Genomic DNA, 21,619 nt, shown 5'->3' on the forward strand with positions numbered 1-21,619 from the left:
TGCCTTTCTGTGTTTGGCTTGTTTCTCTTGATACGATGTCTCTCAGTTTCATCATTTATTTTTCATACATTTAACGACTGAATAATATTCCAGTGTGTGTGTGTATGTGTCCCATACTTTACTCATTCATCTATCAGTGACCACTTTGACTGAATTTATATTTTGGCAATTATGAATAGGGATATACTAAACATGGGACTGAAGATATTTCTTAGCTAGCTGATTAAAATTTCTTGTATATATAGCCAGAAAGTGGGAAAGCTGAATTAAGTATATTGTGGTGGATTTATTTTCAGTTTTCTTTGAAACTCCCATACTATTCCCTACGATGGTTGTACTAATTTGCATTCTAACCAGTACTGTATGAGAATCTCTTTTTCTCCATATCCTCACTAGAATTTGTTACTTTTTTCCTGATAATAGGCTTTATAACTGGGATAAGATATTTCATTGTGGTTTTAGTTTGCGTTTCCTTGATGGGTAAATGTGTTAACCTTTTTTCATGTAATTATTGGTGATTTGCGTCTCTTCTTGTGACAAATCTATTTATATCTTTTGTACATTTAAAATTGGATTATTTGACTTTCAGAATTGTTGAGTTTTTGAGTTCCTTTAATACTCCAGGTATTAATCACATGTCAGGTTAAAGCTTGTAAAGATTTTTCTACAATTATGTCACTTATCTTCATTCTGATGATTTTTTTCCTTTGCCATTCAGAAGCTTCTTAGTTTGATATAATCCCATTTGTCTTTATCATTGTTGTTGGCTTTTGTTGGATGTGCTCAAGGGACCTAATCTAAAAACTCAATCCTAATATCAATGTCTTGAAGGATTCCCCCTATATTTCACCCTAGATGTTTTGTAGTCTTTGTTTATACATTTAGATCTTTGGTCCATTTTGAGTTGACTTTTTTTTTAATTTAACATATTTTATTATTATACCTCAAATACCAAAAATGATAGAAGCAACATACAAAGTAAAATTATAAAGCAGCTTAACACATAAATAAAGACAGAAAGATTCTTGACAAAATGTTGTTAAGTCTTGCCTGGCAAAACTTAAAATGATAATACATCAAGACAATATATTTTATATCCCTTAAATGGAAGGTTAGTTCATCTTCTAATACCTATCTAATCAACAAAAATATTATCATAACAAATTGGCAAATAAAAACTATGACCATCATCATCAAAGAAAGGGCATTTCATACAATTTGAGCACATCATTTTTAAAAAAGAAAATACTCCTATTTTGAGTTGACTTTTAATTTTTTTTTTAAATTTTGTTTGAGTAGAAGCAGGGAGAGTGAGTGCTCTTATCTTCCCTTTCATGCCTGCAATACGTAGATCTGCTCTGGGACCAGAACTACAATCTGGGATTCAATCAGTTATCCCATGTGGGTTGCAGTGACCAACCAACTTAACTTATATCTTCAAGGATGCAAATCAACAAGAAAGTAGAATCAGGAGAAGATCCAGGACTCAAGCCTGGATATTCCCAAACTGTACTTGAACCAGTAGACCAAACGCCTACTTTTGAATTGGCTACTGTGTGTGATGAGAGGTAGGAGCCGTCTCCACTCTCAGCAGTAGAGAGAGGAGAGAAAGATGCAAAGCAAATAGAACACAATCAATACTAAGAGCTCGATCTAGCAAGAGTAAAAAGGAGTTCCTCAAGGCATCCCAGCTGGCAAAGTTTCCTGTCAGTAGAGTAAGATCAAGAGATGTAAAGTCAAAACAAAAATAATAGGTTGGGAAACAATCTGGGCAAAGCAGGTAGATATCATAGATTTCCTTGAAATTGCTTGTAGAAATTCATCATCCTGATAAAACAAGTACTTTTATTGAGTGTAGCTGCAAAAAAAAAAAAAAAAAGGGGGAGCTATCATGATGGTGAAAGTATCTACAACCCATTTGATCTAATTAACATGCTTCTGAGAAAGTGCTTTAAGACATAATACAGAATAGGCATCTAGTTGCTATTTCATCAAAAGTTTCATGCATTCTCCAATCCCGCCTTTTTCATGAATGGTGTGTGAATGTATCTGATTCCTTCTTCTGTACTGATTCAACAAAATCCAGAACAGCTAAATCTGAGTAAGCTAAGGGCAACTCCCCCATGTGGAGGTCTCCTAGAAGCCTCTCAGATGATCCTAACAGTCAAGCTGGTGGAACATCAGCCCAGATCATCCATTACTAAGGAATAAGCAGGAAAAAGGGGAAAGCTTTTCATGAAGAAAGGGGAAATACATATTTTTTGCATTCACACAGGTTTAGCTTTAACCAAAGGAAGAAATAAAACTATAATTTGAATAACAAATTGACCCTTACATCCGTCTTTCCATGTAAATCTCAACATACCCCAGTAAAGAAAGCAGTCTTTTCTCATATTTCTTCTTTTTTTATTGTTACGTTTTTCTTTTACAGGCCCGGACTTCAGGCTCAGTGCTGCCAAGTGACTTGTCCAAGGTCACTCAGTTGAAAAGCAGCAGAAGCTTTGGCTCTGAACACGGGTGTTTCCAGATAGGTGTGGGCCATGGAGGATGCTGCTGTCATCGCCCAGTGCTTAACTCTCTAAGAAGCTCATTGCCTGTGCAGTTATTAGCATTCTTTCTAGAGTCTTTTGTAACCAAGACTGCTGGTTAACAGTTTTTAGCATTCTCTGTTGAGTCCCAATACAAATGAGCAATGATATGTTGAGAAAGCAAAAATCAATGCCACTGATTAACGAAGTGTCCTTTAATTTGCCTGCTTGACATTCAGCTTTAAAAGTTGCATGAGGAAAAAAAAAAAAAAACATGTGTCTGGCTTGATTGTTTCTGAAGAAAATCTCTTTAAGTGTAGATATTTCTTTGAAGCTGCCAGGATAATAACATTAATATTTACTGCACTTTCACTATGCTAAGCATGCAAACTCAATTCTCACAATAAGCCTTACATGAAACAGACACTGTTGTTACATGTGTCTGATGGGACAACCTGACAATAGAAAGATTTACAGGAGAAAAGACATACACATTTGTTACGTGCATGCGAGCAACATGAGGTGAAGAGTGAGTAACCAGTAATCCAATGAGACTGAAAAGTTTACACAGCCATTCATAGATAAGAGGGAAATGGGAGGATTTAAGAAATTTAGAAAGAGAGCAAGCAATGTTCAGGGGAGATGAATGGACCCCAAGAACAGACAATAGCTTTGAACAATGTTCACCTGGCCCTTTGGTGTGCCATCCACTTTAGTCCTCTTTACTGTGAACTAATCGTTGGGAGCATCTGGCCTTCAGGTGGACAAGAGAATTTCAGAGACAGGCCCTTCCTGTGTTTCAGAATGGAAACGAAAGCAGATATTGGGAGGGAACTCAGAGAGACCTTAGTTTTAAGGCTATTTCGTAGGATCAGAGGCCTCAGCATGTCAAAGAACCATATATTGGGGTAGTACTTTCTTGGCCTTGATGAACCCATCTTGCAAACCTTCAGTTGTACTCCACCTAAGCAGGCTCTGCTACTGCACTCACCATCCCCCAATCTCTATTGTAACTTTTCCCACTACTGTGTAAAATTCTTAGGGAAGTTCCTGGCTCCTGGTTCCTGGCTTCGGATTGGCGCAGTAAAAAGATTTTATTGTTATTGGAAAGCCGGATATACAGAGAGGAGGAGAGACAGTGAGGAAGATCTTCCGTCCGATGATTCACTCCCCAAGTGAGCCGCAACGGGCCGGTGCTGTGCTGTGCCGATCCGATGTCAGGAACCAGGAACCTCTTCCGGGTCTCCCACGCGGGTGCAGGGTCCCAAAGCTTTGGGCCGTCCTCGACTGCTTTCCCAGGCCACAAGCAGGGAGCTGGATGGGAAGCAGAGCTGCCGGGATTAGAACCAGCACCCATATGGGATCCCGGAGCGTTCAAGGCGAGGACTTTAGCTGCTGGGCCCATAAATAAATCTTAAAAAAAAAAAAAAGAAAACCAATGGTGTATTCAGATACTTTCATGAACTGATAGTCTAATAGTAAAATTGTTGGATGGGAGAACTTTGTAACTAATATAGGCCAACTTTTGAAAATCACACATAACAAATCTAATAATCAGATTTTTTGTTAATTATTTGGTATTTGGAAAGGAAACAAAGAAAATCATGAACTCTTCAACTAAGTCAACCTTTGCCAATATTTCTAATTTTTCATATTTATTTTTCCTCTCCTAGTTCAGCCTTATAAAAAGCAAACATTTTGGGAATATATCAAATTCCAACTGATTTTTTAACTGAGGTCATAAGTGCAGTCAGTAAATCAAATAATTTGCATAAACAAGAAGGAGAAAGAGCTAGGAAATGTGGAAGTGGCCCTAGTGGTAAAGTTACTTCTATTCCATATCAAGATGCTTGGTTGCTTGTTAAGCCTGGCTCTTGACTTAATCTTGCTGTTCATCCAGACCCTGTGATGAAGTGTTGATGGCTATAACTGAAGGAAACATGGAATGAGTGCCTGAGACGCTGCTTCAACAAGCCAAATGTCAGCTATGGAAAGCACCTGGAGAGGAAACCAATAGATAGAACTTCTCTCTCTTTCACTTTCTCTCACTCTCACTTTTGCTCTCTTTAATTCTCTCTTTCAAATAATATTTTTTTAAATCTAGGAAATATGAAAAAAATGGAATTGAAGAAGACCTAGAAAATACAAAAAGCAAAAAATGTGTAAAGGTATTGTTGAAACAAATCAATAACAGAATAAGAATACGGAACAAGGAGAGAACACTCTTTTGTCAATCCCTTAAAGAACTATATACAGAATTCTACAGTCAGAGCCACAACGAATCTATTTTAGAAGTGGGTGTTTAACCTAGTAATTCAGGTGCTCACATCATACATTGGGGTTGCTGGGTTTGGCTCTCAGCTTTGGCTGAACTAGACCCGGGAAGTCCACCATGACGATTCAAGTAAATGAATTCCTACCACCCATATGAGAGACCTGAGTTATGTCCCTGACTCCAGGTCTATGCACAGCACCAGCCATTGCAGGAATAGTAAATGAGAATAATTTCACTTTCTCCCCCGACCCTTTCAAAACCTTAAATTTAAATAATTTATTCTAGGATCCCAGTATTACAGTACAGTTGGTTATACCAGAGACGCCAATGTCCCATGTCAGAGCTCAAGTCTCAACCCTTGTTTCTGATCCACTTTCTTATTAATGCACCTCAAAAAGCATTTGATAATGGCCCAAATTCCTGTGCTTCTGCTTCCCTTATGGGAAAACAAGATGATGTTCCTGGCTTCTGAATTTTACCTGGCCCAGCCATGATTTTGTAGCCTTTGAAGAGTAACTCAGCAGACAGATCTCATTCTCTGTCTCTCTCTCTCTCTCTGTCTCTGTCTCTCTCTTTCTCTCTCCTGTGTGTTCTATTTATCATGTAGCCTTTCAAATAAATAAATAAATCTTCAAAAAAATGTTCTGTTATTTCATCTGATGGGTTAGCATTCCTTTTCCATCATTTAAGAGCATCCTATTCTTTCTAGTTTACTGAGCTCTTCATCACCCAGGCCCAGAAGTCTTTCTGAAGCTACTTGTAACTACCTACAGAAGATTTCTTTCTCTCTCTGCTGTAAGTTAATAGAGCATTTCTTGTAAAATAAAAACCTAAGTTGACTTTAACATGACAGTATTTCTTATTTTTTAAGAAGATATGGTCCTAAATCCTTCTATCTTAGAAAGCTTTTTGAGTTCCATATAAGATGTAGGCAAACTACATCTGATTTCCTGGATAGAGGCCTATACATGAAGTTCTAGGCATTTTTGCCTAGGACAAAATGAATCTCTTATTCAACAGTTAATGCAAATTTCAAGCTGATGGCAACAGAGCATTGAACCTGTCACAGAACCCTTTTTTGAATTATATCCTGTGCAGTCTCACTTGTCACATACTTTTGAAGCTGATCTGCAGAAAGCTTTATCAATCAGGTGGGGACAGCTTGGAATGACAACAGAAAAATCCAAGGGTAGGTCGTGTTGCCTGGTGCTGAATGACCTGAATGAACTATAAACAAGTCACAGGCTATTGATGGAGAATTAATCAAGTATTATTAAAGAAAGAAATACCAAAAGTGAATGAAGTGAGTTGTTTCTCATCCAACATTTAGCAAAGGACTCATTCCTAGAGGCTTCAAAGTGTCGAGTATTATTTATTGACATCTTTCTATTGTAATCAAAGTCAAGAATAACCACAATTGCTGAGCTATAGAGAACAGCTACACCTTCACACAATACCAATGTTTGTCATGTAAAAGATGATGTGAAAAATAAAAGATTCAAAAGCAAAATACAGTGTCATGGATTTCAAAAGATTTCATTGATTTAGAACTAAGTATTATTCCCTCCTTATTTAGCCTTTGGGTTGCTTGGGGAAAGAAACAAAGGTGAATCGTATCTAGCCTACTCTTGATGGATCTCAAAATAAGACATACACTAGGTTACAATAAGCCGTGACCTTCACACCAACAGGAGGCAGTGTTGTCTAGTGGAGCAAGCTGTAGACCAAAATGCCAAGATCTGATTATTCCATCTACTCCGTTACTTTCTATCCATCACCTTCTCTGAGCATGAATACCCACTCCCAAAAAAAGAGATAACACCCCACTATTTAACTCAAAGTAAGATCATATGTATTTAAAAAAACAGGTGAAATGTTGCATGAACTTAGGGCATTATCATTAAAAGTCTGGCATTAGCAAGGTCACCTTTAAAAGTAAGGAATGAGATCTCACAAGCCACAAAAGTACAATCCCTCAAAGATTAACAACAGAAGATGAAGTTGTAATTCAGCTTTATGTGAGGAAAGATATATGTCCATGTTTGCAGAGGTAAATCACAATGTGAATAATGTGAATAATGTGAATAATGTTTTTCCGTGAGTGTTTAGTTTATCTGCCGAGTTTGATCCCTATGGTCATATGTACTCTACAAGCAATACTGCAAATGAAAGGGGGTATAAACCATACATGTGAAAGCCAGTCAACCAGGATTTTCTCCCATGTACTTGGCTTTGTCAAGAAGAATAAGCAGTATTTTTTCTGGTCCCTGGAAAATCACGTGGACTGCAATTACCAGAGCTGTGTTTGTGTGTGTGTGTATATACACACACACACAAACATACATACATATACTACATACTATAATGTATAATGACAATATATTATATGTCATATATTATATTTTATATGCTATATATTATATATCATATCATATTTTATATATTATGTTATGTTATGTTATGTTATATTATATTATATTATATTATATTATATTATATTATATTATATACATATTCTCAAGGAAATATTAAACCCTTAATCTCTCCAACTTTCTCCACCATCCACACTGTCTTTACATTCTGTCTTATGAACCCTCTCTGCTCACCTTATTCCACCATGCATGAATAAAATCACTATGATAGACACTAACAACAAAATGGACCACCAAGTAAGGGACTAGATATCTAATGAGAAGTCGCAGAAGTAATAGTCTATGTATAGAACTGATTTCTGCTTTCCACAAAAGGCCCACTAAATGGAAAAACGGTGTTATCTGTTCATCTCTGATATAAGTTTAAGATAAAAGAAAAAAATGACCCAATTCGCTGCATAAGAAAGCAGGCAAAATTATCAGAGCAAAATCTTTGCTGTAAATCTAATGTGTGGAATCTGTATCTTTCAGGCCATGATGGAATGCAGAGTCAAATTCTGACTACTACATTTTAGAGAAATAATATTAACTGTCTTTGGCTGAATACTGATTCTAAATGAAAAAAAAAAATATTGCCAGTGAACATTGTCAACCTTTAGAGACACACAATTATACCAACCACCAGATCTATGCTTGTTGTCTATGCAATTGCAGACACACGAATAACACTGGCTATATCACAAGAGAGGGCAGAGTTGAAATTTTGATGTTTAAGTGGCAACTCTGAAGTTTCTTAGAAATGGGCAAAGCCCGTTATTCCACCGCTGCAAAGAAAGTCCACTATTACATTTGGAAATATACTCTCATTAGGAAAGACCTAGTTTGAAGTCAGTCAAATCTCCACTCGGTACTATTTCCACTCCAACCTACACAGGGTTAAACATTGGTGCCCCTTCACTTTTGTGTCTTAAACCCACAGTCGCCATTGCACTCATTACATGCAATAGTTACTTCATGCGACTAAGTGGCTATTATGGTTCTTCAAAGTCAAGAACTGAACTTTTCTCACTATCATATTTCCATTTTAAAAATTAAGTGAAAGGAACTTCAGGTGCCCTAGAAATGACCTCAAAGGAAGTTAAATTACAAAGTTATGGCTCAAGTACTATCTCTATTTCATTTAGAAAACCTCAGAGTATCATGTTCAGTCTTAGATACCATACTTTAGAGCACAGAAAAATTAGAGCATGTTTGCTACTAGGGACTGCTAGGCATCAAGATGGTCAGGGGAGGAGGGAAATGCTTGGCAGAATCTGGAAACCATATCAAATGAGGAACAAATGAAAGTACTGGGAATGATTAACTTGACTAAAAGAAAGGGAAGAACAGACATGTTTATTCCTTGCAGATATTTGAAAAGCTGTCAAGTGGAAATGATAGTTAGCCTGTCTAATTACCCCAAAGGGCAAATCAAGATCAATGATTTAAAAATAGAGAGTCAGATTTAGAGTCAGAATTGTAAGAGAGAGGGAGAGAGAGACCCCAGGATTCATCAATAATTGTGGGAAAGGAATAAACTCTGCTTTCAAGTTGTAAGAGCAAAATGGTTTCAACTACTGGAATCCCTTCCAAAACACAGTTTCTACTGCTCTCCCTAGTGAACGTAAATCTCCGCGACAGATGACCGTCGGTCTTTCCTGGGAGCCAACGATAGCCATGTCTACTACTACATAGCAGCGACTCTAATGGCGAATGGGCAGAGGAAAGAGCAGAGCAGGAAGTCAGAGAATGAAAAAACCTCTGAATGGTAAGAAGAAACTGATGGTTCTGAAGACAAGGATGAATTTTCACGGAACAGTTGTGCCTACTGTCTCTGCTAGCTAAGGAAATCAGCTAACTGCAGGGAAAACGGTCATTTAAAGCAATAAAGAGCAAACTTAGAATCTGCAAAAAAGGCACATTTTTCTAAAAGTTGATACATAAAAGAGCTGCATTGCTGTATCTGTTTTCTTGTTTAGTTTACAATGAAGAGAACAGAGGAAATGGGACTCTAAAAATTGCATGACACTTCACGTTAATAAATATTTCTAAAACAATATAGCTATTTGAGCAATACATTGTATTATCAAGCTGAGTAGAAAGAAAACTACCTTTTAATGATTAATTTTAGTAACAATGTTAACTTGCCACAAATAGATCAATTTACAAGGAAAGCTTAGCAGTTTCATCTCAGTTAATATGCTAAAATATAAAAATGAGAAGTGCATTTAATTATGTTCTTGTGTTTTATTTTCCATTTATCTTGTGAATTGCTTCTAAATAACATTGTTTTACTTTATTAATTCACATAATTACTGAGAAGTAGCATGTGATTCCAAATAACTCCTGATAGCATCTTTTCTTACTGTGACACTATTTTGAAAGTGACAAAAATTGATCCTCTATTGAGTACAAACGTAGGAGCTTATTTTGTTGCCTTTGAGTCTTCAAAATATAAGGAGGTTATGTGGGTCATACAGTAAGTTTTTTGTGTTTAGATACTGAACAGCTTAGAAAAAATCAAAGAACAATCAGTAGGTACTGTAATACTTTAGAGTAAAAGTAAGTGATTTTTGATAGAATAGGAGTCAGATGAAGGGTTTGGGAGTTTTGTTTTGCTTTTAATTAAATTAAGACTTTCAGGAAGATGAGAAAAATCTCCAGTGAATATCTGAAACTATTTGTTCAAATGTATTCCTGCTTTTTAAATAGCATGTTATCACATAAGTGTGACAGTCTCTGGTCTCAGATAACCCAGCTGCCCTGAATGACTTCAGATCATCACTAGGCACAGACATTCCACTCAGTTCAGTCTTCTCAAAAGTGGGTAAGGAGGGAAATGCAGGAATGGATAAACATTTGTGATGTGTGTGTTAGTTCTCAAACATTGCTGCAAGAATCAATGGTAACATTGTTGTTTGGAATACAGACTGCGCCAATCCAACTAAGATCATGGACAGTAAATTCCATGGCTGTCTTGGGCAAGTTGCTCATCAGGATTCCAACTAATTAAGTGTCTTTCCTAAGACCACACAGCAAATCAATGACAGACACAAAACCTTCTCCTGCCTCCAAAATCCTCATATTAATCATATTGCACAGAAAGCTCGGTAGCAGCAATCCTGCCTAAAATACTGCTTGTTTGCTTGGGATGACATCCTGGAAGCTGGCAAACAGTGCTTTAAATCCTGCTGTCCTTCCTTTCTCTTCATGGTCTGAATAAATCTGTGTGGTTTTCAGAAGGAAAAAGCGTCATAGGTAAGTGATGATACAAAAATATAGAAACACTTGCATCTCATACAGACTTCTGGCGGAAACTTATTTTATCCAGTAACTGATCAAGTGACACTGACTGTCTAGCAGAAAAGATTTCAGTGTTGTTTCACAGATCCTGGGCCCCAGGCCCTATCCAGATGAAGAATCTTGTTTGTCTCTTGTTGTCGTGAAAAGATGTTTCCCCGCAGCTGTTGGGAATCTTACTGCCTGAGTGAAGTAACATATTTCACAGGAGCTATTAATACAGGCTGCAAGCCTGTTGTGAGGCCAAGGCCAACAGCTGGAGGGAAATGGTAGGTTCTGGACTGAATGCAACACTTTGTTTTTAAGACTTGCATGTTGTGCACACACACAGACATGCAAACTTATACAATTGGCGTGGGAATGTTAAACAGCTCCAGATTTACTTTTTAATATGAACTAAAATATGTAGTGTGGGCCAGAGGTTTGGCAACACTCAACCAGTCTATTTCTTCCTGCCACATGCTAGAGGCATCTGGCCCAAGCCTAAGAGCTGCCGGCATGCATGGAGATGAAAGGCTAGAAAAGGCATGCCCTGCTTCTCTGACAAGTGACACAGAGAGAAAGAAAAAGCACAATGTAATTCAGGCCACCAGAGTGTCTGCATGATTATCTATTCAAACTCCTATTTTTGAAGAAAAGGAAATTGGAGCCCCAAAAATACAGTATACCAAAGACAGAAATAAGACCAAGATTTCCATTTCCTCATCAAGCCAGGTTAAGGTTTTCAGAGATTCCAGTGAACTCTAGAAGAACTGCAAGTATGCATTCAATGCAAATACATTAAGAAAACTTACGAGGCAGGCCAACCAAAGTTCTGGTGTTTTCCATGAGGATTAATTTATAATGCTTTTTGGAAATATTTCACACCAAATGCCCTCGGAAACATTTTCTTCTGTCAGTAATTCTCCACCTTGCTGGGTCTCTGAACAAAAGCCTGTTTTGATGCTGAGAAGCCAGCTTGACTTCTAGCTTCAGAATGGAGCAATTTCTACACCAGAGTAATGCTCTACATCCACTGACCTTGACTTCTGGAACCCCTGGGTCAGTGGCTCCTTCCCCTAGCCTTCTTTCATGGGTAGGACTAGGGCAGGGCTTGGCATCCTCTCCAAAGAAGCCGTATTGAGTACCCAGTCAGCCTCAACTTATAAAATCCAGTGGGGAAAGAATATTATCCCATTAAGATAGTTCTGTTTTGGGATAATGATTCTGATTATTAAAGGTAGTGCTTTCCTGAGTTAATTAAGAGTCAACTTTGCTATATTCTGCACCTATTATCATTGGGTGTTGATACTTATGTATAGAATTTTGTATTCATCTTTTTTTATTTTACTTGTTATCAAAGTCATAACGACATCTGCAGTTCTCGTTTACCACCCCTCCCAACTTTAATTCAGTCACCAATACAACTTAAAATGTGCTGGGGGAAGACAGGTTGAAGCACAAAGGCACAGTAGATGATGCTAAAGGGGAAGGGCCATGCATGGTAACTGAAGGCCTTGCTGACCAAAGCAAACAGTGTGTATTTCTCAGAGATAAACTGGAATACGTTACATGCAGAACTATTGCATGCTATATGATAAGAGATTTATTATATTACAAAATCAGCAAAAAAAAATTTGTGGGACAAGTTCTGAACTCGGCTGGAGCTGGTCTCTGGCAGAAAGAAACATCCAGGAAGAAGTAAAAGGATCGCAGGACTCATTCTCCAAGCAGCCAGTCACTAAAGTGTAATTTCCAGGAGGAGACTGTGGGGTTTATCTGAAGAAGGTGGATTCTGCAAAAATGACTGCTTCAGAAAGCACCCAAGCAAATGATTGGCAATGGTCCTTATACAAACCAGAATACCCAAGCTGTCATACCCACTGGTTTGCATGAGCCAGGGATGAGAACAGACTCAGCAGGGCCAGGTTGCAGCACATACCAGTGAGAATTGGGACTGGGGACCAGCTGGGCCAGACCAGGCTAAGCATCTGAAGGCAAAGGCCAAGACAGGTGAGAGGTATGCCAAGCTTAGTCAGAGCAACAACTGGCATGTGCAAGATCTGTGGCTGGGATCAGGCTTGATCGGAGAGCCTAAGGCAACACCCTGGCTGGGTTGTGGTTCCCACAGGTAAGTGTGGGGTCCAGAGAGGTGGTAGGGAAATGGACTCAGTCTCTCTTGGCACAGATTGGGACTGGGTCTGGGGGATGCAAGACTGGACTAGGCTTGAGTGCCCACTGGAGCTTGTGAAAACCAGGATGGGTAGGATGGGCTGGGCTAAGTTTCTGTCCCTGCTGAGTCATGTGAGAGCTGTGTCTGGGTATGGACTAAGTTTGGCTGGGTGGTATCACCCAATGGTAAGAACTTAAATGTGTCAGGGTCAGTCAGGAAAGGCCACTGTTCCTGCTAGGATGGGAGGTGGACTAAATAGGGTTGGCCATGGACTCATTGGTGTGTGCGAGATCTGGCACTGGGAGAGGCTGTGATGGAGGCACTTGGCAACTCCTCTGTTGGGACAAAGTCCTCGCAGGTGAGTGAAAGAACCAAGAAACGGAGCAGCCTAGATCAGGCCAGGTTATGGTACCCATGGGCTTACCTTTGGCTCAGGTCTGGGGCGAGCCAGACTGGGCCAGTTCATATCACCCGCTGGCAAATCTGAGAGCCAGAATGGTGTGCAGGTCATGCCAGGTTGGGCTGCAATACCAGCCAGCTCACATTATGATCAGGACTGGGGGCTGGCTGATATGGCTAGGCTGTAGCCCCCACAAGCGTAAGCTGGAACTGGGGATGGGCTGGACCAGACCAGGATACAGCACCCACTGACAAATGCCGAGGTAAGGTGGGCCAAACCAGACTGGGCTGCAGCGTCCAGCCAGCACATGCGAAACCCAGGGGAGAGTGGGAGAACCCAGTAAGAGGAATGCAGGGAGCTGCCTTGCTGGGCGACCATTCCCACTGATGAGCACAAGAGTTGGGATTGGAGGCAGACCAAGCCAGGCAAGGCAGACCAAGCCAGGCAAGCACTTGTTGGTCTGCATGTAAGCTGGATTAAGGACAAGTCAGGCTGGACGGACTGTACCTACTGTTACATGCATATAAGACAGAGGAGGTGAGGGTTGGTTGGGCTTTGTCACAGCATCAGCTAGCAGATGCTAACACAGGGGGAAAACTCTGTTGAGCTACTTCAGTGGCACCTGGAGAGTGCAAGATCCGAAAGTGGAAGTGGGCCCAGTAGGGAAACAGTGGGCAGCTCCCTCTTGGGTTGCCACTCTAACTGGTGAGCATGCGAACCAGGACTGAGAAAGGCATGGCTAGACAGAGAGTGGTACCCACCAGCAAATGTGTGGGCTAGATAGTGGGGCTGGTTGGGTTGAACTAAGCTTCAATGCTTATTGACATGTGTGAGAGTGAATGGAATGTGGGACAGACTGGCAAGCATGGGAACCAGGAAAGGAGGCAGGCATGGTGGGGGTTAGTGTGGGTTGCTATGAATAGGCTTCAGCTCCCAACGGTTTGCGTGGGGGCTGAGTTGCAGTGGGCAGGATTGGGCTGGACTATAACACCCGTTGGTTTGCTTAGAAGACAGGGCTGGAGACAACTGACCCAGCAATTGCAACTAACAATGTGTGCGTAAGCCAATTTGGGCAACAAACTGTGCCAGACCCTGTATTGGGAAGCACATATAAAAATCAGGTCTGGGATAACCTCAGATGAAGTTTCTTTAGAAATCCCCCCAACTGAACCACTGGACTCAGAACTCCAACCATGGAGGAAATTGCAGGTTCCATGATCTGACTGTGGAATGCATGGTTAGTGCTGAACCTCCTCAGTGGCTTAAATGGAGCAGTGGACATCATATCCAGATGCACGTGGAGGATATGGCAATACATTGGAGCCTGCAGAGGGCACTTGGTACCATAACAGAGGACTAAGCACAGAACAAATTGAACAACAATTCCAGAAAGAGTTGGCAGTGAATAGCTGGACAAATGGAGACTCCAAGTTGGACTATGTTAGCTAGTAGAGTCTGGAGAGATTTCATCATGATTGGCCTGGCAAGATCAACAGTAATACAGAATTGCTGAGCTATCAAAACTGCTTAAGAAGGCCCTCAGAGCATGCCCCACATTGAGACCCTGAGAGGGCTGGGGACTGGGTGTGGCTTCTCCCCTTATCTCTCCCCTCCCCCAGATACAGGAAGGAAAAAGGAGAATGTCAAAACAATGGTTCCACCTACTTTCCTCTAGTCCTTGACCCTTCACACCCTAATCAAATATGTAAAAGATACCAAACATAAAATTCATACAGTTAAAAAAATTTAATTAAAAAAAGAAAGACATTATTGATGCAATATTCTTCTCCACTACTGGGTGTGCACTGCTATGCCACAGTATTGTTTGTTCCACTTCTCAAGATTAGAGTGTTAGAGTTATCTGGTTGGTGACACCATTGTCACCTGTTTGTGTCAGCTGCCAGAAAGGATAGGAGATTACATGGCTGACTTCCTATGGCTTCCATAAAGAGAAACAGGAGACAGGATTCTTTACTTTATTTCTTTGGGGATTTGCCAATCAAGAAAGGTTGCAGGACATTGTAGAATAACTGTGATGAAGATAATTATTCATACCTCATGGTTTGGTATCAACATTCGGGAAAAACATTCCCATAAGTTCATAGAAGATAGGATTTCACCCAGTCTTCTTTCCCAATTTGTATTAGAGTAGCACTGAGTAGTTGATACATCTAAACCTTTCAATAGCTTAAAAATAAATGTATTTCCTTTTTTGATGAATGGTCCAAAGTTAAGGTTTGTGATGGCAGTAAAAGTTAGAGACCCAGGCCCTCTTGTGTTTTTCTTGTGGTTTTTCTGATCATGTTGAATGTTAAGATTCTCAGGAACTTAAAACAGAAAAAATTCAGGCATTGTATGTATGGAGGGTTTTATAGATCAGTCCACAAAATATTACCTATCATTTCTGCTCAGGTTCCACTGCAGAGAGGTTGGTCACATAGCCACAACTCACAGTCAGCAAGTCAGGAAAATATGGCCTTGCTATAGTCTCCAAAGAGAGTCTAGAATTTGATGCCTGATTATTGGTTTCTGCTGTAGCTATCCACACTTTTGAGGATTCAAGTCATTAAATTAGATTGATCTAATCAAGGATCATGCAATTTTAGTGTACCAGGCCAAATAATAAAGATTAGGCATTGAAACCATCTGGTTTCTGTAGCATGTACTTTCAAAACAGCCATAGATCAGGTAGAAAGAAAAAGGGAGAGAGAGAAGGAGAAAGAACCTATGTTTCAATAATCTTATACTTAAAAAAACACATAATAAGATGAATTGTTTCATAAGCCATAATTTACTGAAATTAATTCCATTGGCAATATTGGTTTCTTTGAGAGAGATGGAAGTGAAATAAAATCTCATGAGTTTTGCTTTCTCTTTCTCATCCATCAACATTTTGTCTTGTGCCTCAATCTCTTACTGCTATCCCCATTCTCTCCTTAGTACCTCCTCCTTTTTCTTCAATTACTTTTGGGTGTCTGGTTGTGTTATCCCACAAGTTGTTCTCCCCATTAACATTTATTCCCCATAGACCATAATGGTGTCAATTCTATTGACCAAACTCTTCTTTCTATCCAGCAACCACTCAGGCTCGCCTTTTTTTTATGGCTTTGACTGAACAAAGTACTTACTTGCCTTCTTCACTGTATGATCTCTTACCTGGCTTGACTGAGACCAAGACATGAGTTTTTTGTGGGAAGTCATTGCTATGACAGAGTCACATATTTGATATGAGGACAAAATTATTTTGTTAGGAGACAATTCTCCGTGATGTTCTTCTATTAAAGTTTTGTGAGTTGACAGGCGGATTGACACTATGTGGATTGCTTTTCAAGACAGATTTATAGTGAGAATGTCCCCCTTGAGGGAAAAGATTGGGTAGATTTGCTTACCATCCATAAGATATAGCTTTCAGAGTTCTGCAACATGGCATACTCTATGCAAGTGTTCCTCTTGCAACAAAGCACAGTGGGAAATGGGCTTACAAATTGGTGTAAATGTTATTTCATAGGCTTCTTATATTCCTTTAAGAGATAAACGTTTATTTGTCTGACTTAAAAGCCACCATTTTTCTTCTGTCAGCTGTGAAACTGGCAGGCTGACTTTGGTAGCTTGTAAGCAGACTGAAACCCCGGAACCTTCACTGTAATTGACACATTAAGCCTCCCAGGAGTGAAAAAATTTGAGAAATAAACTGAACTCTAGAAATTAAACTATGAAATGGTAGAACAGAGCTTTTCAAGGTTAGCTTTTAAGAGTGCTCAATCTAATTATTCAGGAATGTAAATGTTAGAAGTAATATTATAGGGATAACTTTAAATTCTTTCTACTTCAAAAAATAAATCTAAATGTTGAGGCTGATGCCAAGGCATGGGTAGGCTAAGCTTCTGCCTGCGGCAGCTGCAACTCATGAACATCTCCATGTCTGAAACAGCTTCCATTTACACCTGGGAAAGCAGCAGAGGTTCCTTCATGCACTTTGGCCACTGCACCCCAAGAGGAAGCTCTTGACCCTGGCTCCTGACCCTGGCTTTGGATTGGCCCAGCAACAGCCATTGCAGCCATCTGGGGAGTGAACTAGTAATGGAAGACCACTCTGTTTTTAATGTTTCTCCTTCTCTCTTGAAATTTTTTTTAAAAAGAAATAGAAAGCTAAAATAGACATTAAATATTTTTAAAAAGTAAATATTTTCCTTGAAGGACTATATGGGGGGAAAGAATAAAGGGGGAGTAGGGACGTGGAAAGGAAAATCCCTGAACCGATAGAACTATGTCATGAATAAACAAACAAACAAATAAATGTTTTTCAAATCCAGTACTGTAAGTATTATAAGTTATTGATTTGCTTGTAATGTGTCTCTCAATCATGTTATAGTTCCAAGGACAGGAATTGTTTCAGAATGTGTTTGGCCTAATGTGAGCAGCCTTGAACAGGCGCTACATCAACAGAAAAAGAAATCCATTTGTCCCTAGAGCAATAAGACAGAGACAAAATGAGACAGCTTGCCTCTGCACTTCTGCTGTCTGTCAATTGCTATTGAGCTACTGTCTGCAAGGAACCTTACGGTTTAACACCAAAAATAGAGGTGGGGAGAGAATGACAGGGAACTCTACCAAAAATGTCATGACTGAAAAATGCCAAAGTACTAATATTAGGAAATTGAATAAACTCAAAGATAGGAATTCATTCACAAATGTCTGTTGAGGATGAGTTGATGTGATCTGAGGAGAGATTTTGCCACTATGCAATGTCAGTTTAGAGTCATCTGAGGTTAAAATGCACATGTTCTAAAAGAGCTGAGGTTTGAAGGAATGTTCATATAAAAATGGTAAAACATCAATTCCAAAGGAAAGCAGATGGCATTCCTGGAAGTGCCAATCCTAATCACTTGCACACAGGTGAAAAATGAAATAATCGGGAAATAACAGTCTTTGTCAGAGAAAGACAGTCAGGTGAAAGGTAAGATAACCTGGGCTGAAGTTTATTTCAGTCACTAACTAGTCACCTGACTAAACCCATTTCAATCTGCCTTTACACGAAAGCTGGGTTTGGGGGCAAAATGAAGCAAATTAATGACATTAGTAAAAAAGCATAATTATAAAATTATATAATTTTTATTTATATAATAATATATTTATACAATTATATTATTATAAGGAAAAGTATACAATTATACAATTATAGTGAAAGTTATATTGGAGTAATCAGCTGAGTCATTGCTGGTAGATAAAAATACTTAGACCAATTTTAAGGATCAGTAAGTATCAAAATTGCTGGTCCTTGAGCAAAAATGATAAAATTAAAACTATATGCATAGTCAAGGAAAAGGTGATCAAAGAATACCAAGAACACCTATACAAGGATATTTCAGGAAAATCATGAAAAATGAGTTGAAATGTTTCTTTTGGTGCAGAACCATCTGACAATTATATATATTTTGTCATAATACATATGTTCCATGGACTTTTAAAATATCTCTTACATGCATGAATGCCAGGCATTTTAGCACCAAAATAAGCTTATCTTTTAAACTAACTTTTTGATGTGCACTCAAATTCAATACCGTACTGTTTAGTGTTAATTAAAACATCTACTTAATTATTTCTCCTCGAACTGTTAAAACAATTGGAAGCGTTATCTACCTAGGCAGCATTTAAGGAGTATTTGAGACAGAAATGTGTTGACAGATGAATCTTTTGTATTATTCACATTGATTTTTAATCTAGGAGATGTGACAGTATCATTTACCACATATTCCTTAGTAGAAAGTGTATGGCATTACTGATTGTGATTAGCAAGACTAGGTTTCATCACACTGTATATTCTGTGTGATGATAGTCATATGAAGGGCTAAACGTTTTCTTATTTCGTTCCATTTTCTGTTTCACCTATGCGTCTCACCACAGAGGATTACCTCCATGAAGATAACAGTAACCTGCTTCATATTCCAATTGAGCAATCAGAACACATTGGCTAGCAGTTTGAATACACATTGGGGTTTGGAGTATCCTTTGGCTGCTCATGTCATACCTTAGATGGGAGTAAGTAGGGCTAGATCGCATCCTCTAGCAAATTCATACTTCATTCCTTATCCCATTTAACAGATGATGAAGCTCAGGATATGGATTCCCAAATTCAAGAGAAAACTTGTGAGTATTGAATGAAGCAGAATATTGAATGAAGCATTGGAAGAGGAGGTTGAAGAGACTGAAGGAAAAGTTGACACCTTTCATGTTGTAAGATTGCTCCAGTAGACAATATCCAAAAAAAAGAAAAATCACCAGTCTCTCAAGGCTCACATTTAAGCACTTTGATTAAAAGAAAAAAAAGTAGTTCTAGTTCCAGATGCCAGTATATTCTCTACAGAAACACAGAACTCCAGTTAATATAACTTGTGGAGTAAAAGTAGCCCCAAAACGGCTCAGATCTTGTGAGATTTTCTTTACTAGAGTCTCATAATTTACCCCTAACAGTAATTATTTATGAAACTGAAATGGCTACTGAGATTGTTCCCCTGTCTAAATTGTTTAGAGGTCAAGAGGAAATATTGGGAGTCATGAAAGAAAGTGAGAATAAATAACAGGTGGCATTGCCATCACTTTGCCTCTAAAAATTCAATCAGATTTGTCCTCGCTTCCCTCAGCATTAACTCAGTTCCTAAAATGAACACTTTAAAAAGCCGCACTGGGGCTAACAGTGTCCTCAAGAGAACATTCTGAATAATTGCAGCTTCTCTATCAATACATTTTTGCCATTTTAACAATTTGGCTAAAAATTTTAAAATGGATAATTTGTCATTCTGCTTTTTTACTACATGAAGTTTTCTGATCAGATGATATTTTTTGCCTTTTACGACAATTTTGCAGACAGCAACAGGTTTTTAGAAGTGTGTATCCATAAATCGAATTTAAAACTCAAAGCCACAGGAAAAGCAAGCTTCCTGAAATGGGAAAAAAAAAAAAAAAAAGGTAAGCATGAGTGGCCCGGACCCTGAATGGCATACAAATTCTTTCTTTAAATGTCCCTTACTGTCTGGCGGAAGATCAGACGTGGCGGAATAGAATCAAGACAATAGGATAATTGGAATTGCAGAACTATTCCTTTCAAAGAAATGTATTAAATCATTCTTACAAGCAGAGTACTTCATGTACATTATCAATGACCTACTTCAAAGAAGGTAAAGTTATGTTCTCATTTTATAGTTGAAGATACTGCAAAGAGGTAGCATAATTGGCATCAAAGCATTCATTCATCCATTCTGCAAATATTTATTGAGAATATAGCAGAGATTATAGGCAGTAGGTGTGAAACAAAAAGTTAAATCCATGCCTTTGCGGAATGTGTGGTCTGAGAAGAAAAAAAATACTTAACAAACAAGCAAAACCACATGTAATGAAATGAAACAGGAAAATATATAAAGGGGGAAAAAGACGGGCACGGACAATTAGAATCGATGGTAGCATATTCTTGTCAGAATACAGCCCATAGGAATGCTGGGACAGCAGAGGCCTGTGGGACCTGTTGAGAAGAGGCCCAGGAAAGAGAAGGCGGAAGGCCTGTCGCCCGCAGTGCGCTCTTGCCCCCAGTGAGTCCTTGGATGTGTTTTCGTGTTCTCCCTGAAGACAGGCAGATATCTGTGCTCTGTCTAGTCAATCAAGGACCGACAGTATTATCTTTCCCTGTTTCAGTAACTCTAAGTCGCCTTGTTAGCTTCTTTGTTGTCTCTGCGTTCTTAGACATGATCTGAGTTATATCTGAACCATTATTTCATGAAATGTATAAAAACTGAGACTCTGGAAATAAACTGTCAGTTTCCAAAAGAGCACTGTCCCCTCATTTCTTCAGGTCGCATCTCCTCCCCAGGAACCTGCAAGGTAAACTCATACATAGCACAGTTATGAAAACCTCTTCAATAAGTGCTTACATATCATCGAGTTAAGACAAAGAAAACAGAGAAAGTGCTTGTCCTGGTAATTAAGGTGTCTTTTTAAATGACCACATCCTCCCTCAAAATTGTTGGATTTACTCCCTGGTTCAGGCTCCAGGCTGCAGTCTCCCACTAATTCAAATCCAGGAAAGCAGCAGTGACGACTTCAGTAACTAAATCCCTGTTGGACCTGCATGGAAGATGCAGGTTGCATTCTAGGCTGTTGCTTCAGTCCTGGCCAAGCCTTGTTTATTTTGGGCATTTAGGAGAGACACATAGTTGATGGGACACTTTCTCTCTCTCTCTCTCTCTCTCTCTCTCTCTCTCTCTCTCTCTCCCAGAGGAAAAATTCTGCCTTCTTTCCTACAATTCCCCATTAACTGTTCCCTCATCTTGGTCAAACTTGCCTGTAACAGTAGTGATTGCTGCCAGTTGCTGTGCAGTTTCCCCTCCACTCCTAAAACCAGTACCAACTGACCAGGTAGCCCTCTCCTCTGTGGCCTGAGTGCTGTCTCTGCAGTCCCCTCCTTTGAGCTCCTGGGACACAAGCATCAGCACCAATGGAGCAATTACTCTTCTCAAAAGACTGAGAGCTCTTTCCTTTGGACAGGATGCCTCACAAAGGGCT

This window comes from Ochotona princeps, chromosome 2 (genome assembly GCF_030435755.1).
Source record: "Ochotona princeps isolate mOchPri1 chromosome 2, mOchPri1.hap1, whole genome shotgun sequence".
Classification (NCBI taxonomy): domain Eukaryota; kingdom Metazoa; phylum Chordata; class Mammalia; order Lagomorpha; family Ochotonidae; genus Ochotona; species Ochotona princeps.